An 8,094-nucleotide genomic window follows, 5' to 3' on the forward strand; every position below is an offset into this window, starting at 1 on the left:
CACATTATACTGACAACGGGCGAACCAGTCGTCCCACTCCTAATATGCTGAGCGCTAAGCAGAAGTAGCAACTACCATTTTTAAATACTTTGGTATGTCTCGGCTAGGGGACATTCCTGCTTAGCGCTCAGCATATTTGTAGTGGGACGACTAGTTCGCCTGTTGTCAGTATGATGTGACCGGGTGTGGAGTCCTGCTGGGTGTCTTCGGCAGTATGTTTCAGTGAGGTAGCACTATAAATCGGCAAAAGTTCCGGCCTATCACAAGGAGACATAATACAAACACACCACAGCCTCCCAAAACACACATACGCACTCGCCACACCGTTCTTAAATGACCTTAGCTGTTGATAGGACGTTAAACAAACTAAACCAAACCAAACCGTTTGAATTAGCAGTATGTACAATTAATCCTATGCTGAAACTGATAATTTACAGCATATACAATTGCTGCTACAGTATGCAGAACTAAATAATTTTCAGCATGTACAATTACTGCTATGCTGAAATGAATAATTTACAGCAAGTACAATTACTGCTCTGCTGAACAAAAACACTTTCAGCGTATACCTTTACTCCTATGCTAAAATAATTGTCCAAAAATGACAGGGGTTTCTTACTAATAAAACGCCCCATAGACATGTAAGTAAGCTTTTAAATTATGCACACAAGTAAAACAATAATATCAAATGGCATAGACATACAAGTCATGTTTTAAATTATACATACAAGAAAAAACATTATATGAAATGAAAGTCACCCTACACCCTAAATTTAGGAGGACATGAAAAGAAGGGGAGGAGGTGGGTATTTGAAAATTACTTGGAGAAACCAAATCTTCGTGTGTGTAAAAAATTATCTGTAGTAGTCACGTGTTCATCTAAATCAAAACATCACGTGATTGCCCATTCTTGGTGATACTAAAACCCGAAACAGAAAATCAAATCTTATGAATCCGAAAACTATATCAAATACTATAACAACTGATAACAAAACTATATCAGACCGGAAAGTCAACTGATTACATACTAAACAGATAATATAAACGATTTTATGTTTTACATAAATCCAATTATACCATCGTATTTTGCATGTTGTAACAAATACATTAATCACACAATTACTCTGCTATGTCTTATGGCAATAGAACAACAAACACTTTGGTTTTCGAAAATAAAACATTTATTAAAATGCAGTTATCAGTTCACAAACCAAAAAGATGGGAGTTTCTTATTAATAAAACGCCACAAATTTGAAACTTAAGTAAAAGTGTACCCAGCAAGAGACCCCAACCTTTTTTAGTCACTGCATTTGTCTAATTGATGTAAATGTTCTGTGCTGTGTGAGAAAATCCGGAAAATTACAAAATAACACTGCTGATACTGGTTAAGATCTTTGTAGACAGCAATTACAGATGTTTCCTTTTGTGCTGATATGTGTTATTAGATATCCAGAACTGTTACAACTTTTGTTCTAGGAAATGCATTTCGAGAAGTAATTTATATAAGTGTTATCTGAAATTAAAAATGAATATTAAAAGCATATCAACAATTCAAAATTTCAAAAATGATTGCATGAGCGTGTTCTTTTGATTGTTTGTTTGCTTGCTTGGTCTATCAGTTTTATTTTTTGAATGAACCGCCTCTCATAAATATCTACAAAATGCTCTTTTGCGATCGCCTTTTCTCCGGCATCAAAGGTCGCAGGGATCAAATTAGTTAAAATCAGCATGTTTGGAGGAAGAGTTACCGTGATTGTTGACATTAATTATTACTTTGACATACAAAGTACTTTAAGGTCAAATGTGTTAAAAAGAGGCACAGAGTCATGCTATTTTGCCCAGTAGCACGCTGGCATAGAGGGCTACTCAGTTTCTTCAAATGAATGACATATAATTCTTGTGAATCAGTGGTTACCATCCTTTGAGTTATGCCTACCACCAACCACAGGAGTTTGACGTCCGACAGAACGACTAAATATTAAGTCATATATAAAAAATAAATAAAAAATAAAAAAATCAGATGGTTTGCTGACCAAAAATTTCACCAGCTTCGGTAAAAATTAGGGAAATCATAATAAGTAAACAATTATAATACCTATTTTTTAATGTAAAAACAAAATCCTGTAAATATCGCAACTAATTATGCATAATTATGATAATAATCTATAATGCTGGAGCGATTTGCTTCGCAATCTGCTCGGCAGCTCCGCGCAGAATAGATGATCAATGCAAAGATGAAGCAGTTGTCGACAACATTAGATTGTATTCCATAAGGTGTACAGACATCGTACTTATATATAGCTGGCTTGAATGGGCAGTAAACGGCCACATGTGTCACAGAAATGAGAACCCAGGTTATCCCTCTTTGATCGGTTTTTGAAGATATATAGCACATTTTTCAGGCCCGGGTTCTAATCAAATACTGTAAACGTACATATTTTAGCGGTAATTTTATTTTAGCGCTTTTCGCGCTGGAAGCCTTGCGCTAAATTATGATTGCGCTAATTACTTTTTGTACGTTCTATTTCTATAGAAAGTTCTGTGGATGCGCTAATTCATCATTGCGCTAACTGGCTAAAATCTGCAAATGCGCTAAAATTTGATTGCGCTAAAATAAGTACGTTTACAGTATATGAGAAATAAGCATAGCACACCCTCTACTAATACTTAGCAAACTTTGTAAGGTGCCATTTTGTTTTCAAACCAGAGCCGCTTAGACCCTAGATTTCAATTTAGTATTATATTAAAGAGGGTGTGCTATTATACAATTATAAACCCTGTTTTTAGAACGGGGGAAGTATCATTTTCGAGGGTTAATAAATAATCGTATTCACCTGAAAATTGGTCGATAACTGCTTTACTATTAACAAAACTGCAGCATATTCACATTACGGAGTGATTTTCATTACCTGTCATAGGACTGGGAAGAAAAAAGTGATCGAATGGAGAATGACAATGCATCAGCAATGAATTTAAACTTCGTTATTTATTATTACTTCAAATTCGACAAATTTAAAATATAACAACATTAATTTTAGCCTTCTAAACTCTGTCCGGGAGCAAAGACATACATCTATAAGTAAGCATTCATTTTTTATATTACGGATTTTGGGAAAGTCCCTTGTTAATATATTAGGGTACGAACTCGTGTTGTTGGATTATTATATCACTCTGTTACGGATATAATATTTGTGCAAGTTGAGGATGTTTAGAATTGGCCAATCAGGAAAAGGGGAAAAATACAGTCATATAATAAACTTAAAAAGGTCAAGGTCACGGCGACCGAGTCATTCGGCTTTTACATCGCTCCGACAAAAGCGTTATTTCTGGAACAGATTCACTATTATCGGAATTTCTTTTCCGGTGCATTATCTGGTTGAAATGCTTTACTAACTGTCTGTGCGTTTATGTAAACGAAATTTGATTGGAAAATACTGATTTTGTGAAAAAAACGACAGTGGACAGCATGGACCGATTTTCGTGAGTGACCACTACTCAGCATTTACCTATGCCCTGGACGTAGTTGGTATACGTAGTAATCACGTACCACAGACTGATACTTTGGACTTATATTTATATTCTTCTGTGTGGTGTACATGTGCTGTACATTATGTCTGGTAGAGGTAATAATAGACGACAAACTAGCACCAGTGCTAGTGCTAGGACTAGCGATATAGGGATTAGTAAATCTACAGATGATCGTCTTGACGAGATTTCTAAAATCTTAAAGACTTTAATCACAGAGGATGTTCACGACCGTAAACTTGAAAAACTTGAAAACGCAGAGCGTATAGAGACCCTGGAAGAGAGAGTTAACTCACTAGAAGAAGAAAACGACGAACTGAAGACAACTGTGTCGAAGATGGAGACGGAGCTAACTAATGTTAATGGGAAACTTCATGATATATATGAACATGAAAATAATCTCGAACAGCAGGGGAGGAAAAATTCTTTGCGGATCGTGGGCCTCAAGGATCACGGAGAAAAAGAGACAGTGGAAGACTGTGTGAAAACAATTGTTAGCTCTGTGAACAAAAAACTGAAAGTTCCCCTACAGGAAAGTGATATTGATATCGCCAATAGACTAGGTAGATTTACCAAAGATTCACCCAGGAACATAATTGTAAAATTTACCCATAGAAGGAAAAAACACGAAATCATCAGTGCCCGCCACGAACTGGCAGGAACCAAGATTGTGGTATATCAGGACTTGACGCGCATCAACAGGCAAAAACTGACGGAAGCATACAAACTGAACTGTGTGAAGAGATCCTACAGTATTGACGGGAAGCTATTCGTTCTTCTTCAAGACAAAAGGAAACGAAGACTATCCTTGAGCACTCCTCTCGAGGAGAGCTATTTATTAGACGATGCCAATTTCGTGATGAGGAATTAGACATAATTGATGATCGGTGCGGACATCAAACCAGTATATTATCTGGTTACCGATCAGTTATACATCTAACTGGCTGATTTCTATTTGATTATATTTGTGTTTCAATTCGTCTTTAAATTCAATTTGTGTGTGATTGGTTATTCGGTGCGCACGGATGTATAAATGGACCTTTAATTTTAATACATACAGGTAAGATCTATTTGTTAATATTATAACTACCATCAGTTCTGCTGGGTTATCTTGAGTTATTATATTATTCTACAAGCTATTTTAGTACTACTACATGTATATATATATGTCTGTAAACATCTTGAACATAGTTTTGTTAGGTATGTACATTGTATATAACTGCTAAACCCATATATGTAGCTTTATATAGGCTTACTTGAAGTTGTATTAGGCCTAGTGACAATTTTACATACAATTTATTTACCTATTTATTTGTATTTTTTTTTAAAGAAAAGTAGTAGTCCCCAGAACAAGTTAGATGGATACCTATGAATATATGTACAGTTTCTCTCAAACAGTCTCAATTTTTTTTAACGATTCATAAATAAGTAACATATATACTTGTAGTATCAGAAAGTTTTTTATCATAAATTTCCGGAAATATATATCATTTGGTGGAGGCGAGACACAGCTACTTTCCTGGATGCTTAAAAAAGATCTGCTAAGGAACGTGCACCAGTTACTGGTCAACTTCCATGGAATTTCTGCCGACAGCAATGAAACTGTTTATATAGAGCATATGCAGGTCCTGCAAGCCCTTTATAAAGGAAGTTTCAGAACGTTCCACTTCGCCAGAAATATTCAATGTCTCTTCAAACAAAGCCGGAGAAAACTAGTTGTTATTCTCTTTACATGGTATTTATTTATTTGTTTCCATCTGTTATCGTATATTATTATCTAACAATATCTAAAGCTTATAACAAAAATAAGATGTCATTGTGTTACATTGTACGGCAGCGTATTAGGGCCAATATAAAAAAAAATTAATTCGTACGTACGGATTACTAATTCGTACGTACGATTTACTAATTCGTACGTACGGATTACTAATTCGTACGCATGGATTACTAATCCGTACGTACGATTTACTAATTCGTACGTACGGATTACTAATTCGTACGTACGATTTACTAATTGGTACGTACAGATTGCTAATTCGTACGTACGAATTAGCAGAGACTTATGTAGAGAGATTGGCAGCTCTCTATTTGCCCTTAAGTCTACGTGGTGGCCCCTGACCTTCCCACAATCCATTGCGGTCACTCTGTTCAGTCTTCTCCTGATGCCATAATGGAGAAAACTTGAAAACCAGACACATACTTATCGATAATTTCTATTTGAAATCATAACCAAGATCCAATGATGTGCTTTAATTTCATTAATAGCAAAGTGCAGAAGTGTCATCAATATGAAATATATCACATTTGCTGTCAAAGTGTTCGTATTTTCAGTATGAAAGTCAAGCACACCACAGGGAAGATCGGCGGGAACCTCCAATTAACCTATGGGGTTTTCAAAAATACGGATTAATGACAACAGTGTACATAATCATAAAGACTATATCATATAAGTATTATAGTTTTTGGATTATGTAGTAACTTTTGTAGTGGCCTAAATAAAACCATGTGTTTTTTTTGTGTATTGAAAATTGACGATGTTTTGGTTTGACGTAATGGCGGATTAACCAGAACATGTCGAATAAGTTCCAGTACATCAATACACACATGCGCAAAGCCCGATTTACCTGTACTCGCGTGTGTTTGATAGGGGACAAGACGCTCTCGATAAGGGATATCCTTGATTGGTCACGAATAAATAGGGATGCTACTTATCTCTCTTGTATATGTCTCTGGAACTATTAAATCGTACGAACTAATTAGTAAATCGTACGTACGAATTAGTAATCCATACGTACGAATTAGTAAATCGTACGTACGAATTAGTAATCCGTACGTACGGATTAGTAAATCGTACGAACGAATTAGTAATCCGTACGTACGAATTAGTAAATCGTACGTACGAATTAGTAATCCGTACGTACGAATTGGTAAATCGTACGTACGAATTAGTAAATCGTAAGTACGAATTAGTAAATCGTAGTAGTCCCCAGAACAAGTTAGATGGATACCTATGAATATATGTACAGTTTCTCTCAAACAGTCTCAATTTTTTTAACGATTCATAAATAAGTAACATATATACTTAGTAGTATCAGAAAGATATATATAATATATATATATTTTTTTATCATAAATTTCCGGAAATATATATCATTTGGTGGAGGCGAGACACAGCTACTTTCCTGGATGCTTAAAAAAGACCTGCTAAGGAACGTGCACCAGTTACTGGTCAACTTCCATGGAATTTCTGCCGACAGCAATGAAACTGTTTATATAGAGCATATGCAGGTCCTGCAAGCCCTTTATAAAGGAAGTTTCAGAACGTTCCACTTCGCCAGAAATATTCAATGTCTCTTCAAACAAAGCCGGAGAAAAACTGGTTGTTATTCTCTTTACATGGTATTTATCTATTTGTTTCCATCTGTTATCGTATATTATTATCTAACAATATCTAAAGCTTATAACAAAAATAAGATGTCATTGTGTTACATTGTACGGCAGCGTATTAGGGCCAATATAAAAAATAAATAAATTCGTACGTACGGATTACTAATTCGTACGTACGATTTACTAATTCGTACGTAAGGATTTCTAATACGTACGTACGATTTACTAATTCGTACGTACGATTTACTAATTCGTACGTACGGATTACTAATTCGTACGTACGATTTACTAATTCGTACGTACGGATTACTAATTCGTACGTACGATTTACTAGTTCGTACGTACGGATTACTAATTCGTACGTACGATTTACTAATTCGTACCGACGGATTACTAATTCGTACGTACGATTTACTAATTCGTACGTACGATTTTCTAATTCGTACGTACGGATTACTAATTCGTACGTACGATTTATTAATTCGTACGTACGATTTTCTAATTCGTACGTACGGATTACTAATTCGTACGTACGATTTACTAATTCGTACGTACGATTTACTAATTCGTACGTACGGATTACTAATTCGTACGTACGATTTACTTATTCGTACGTACGATTTACTAATTCGTACGTACGATTTACTAATTCGTACGTACGATTTACTAATTGGTACGTTCAGATTACTAATTCGTACGTACGATTTACTAATTCGTACGTACGAATTAGCAGAGACATATATAGAGAGATTGGCAGCTCTCTATTTGCCCTTAAGTCTACATGGTGGCCCCTGACCTTCCCACAATCCATTGCGGTCACTCTGTTCAGTCTTCTCCTGATGCCATAATGGAGAAAACTTGAAAACCAGACACATACTTATCGATAATTTCTATTTGAAATCATAACCAAGATCCAATGATGTGCTTTAATTTCATTAATAGCAAAGTGCAGAAGTGTCATCAATATGAAATATATTACATTTGCTGTCAAAGTGTTCGTATTTTCAGTATGAAAGTCAAGCACACCACAGGGAAGATCGGCGGGAATCTCCAATTAACCTATGGGGTTTTCGAAAATACGGATTAATGACAACAGTGTACATAATCATCAAGACTATATCATATAAGTATTATAGTTTTTGGATTATGTAGTAACTTTTGTAGTGGCCTAAATAAAACCAT

The sequence above is a fragment of the Pecten maximus genome, chromosome 6, assembly GCF_902652985.1.
Source record: "Pecten maximus chromosome 6, xPecMax1.1, whole genome shotgun sequence".
NCBI lineage: Eukaryota > Metazoa > Mollusca > Bivalvia > Pectinida > Pectinidae > Pecten > Pecten maximus.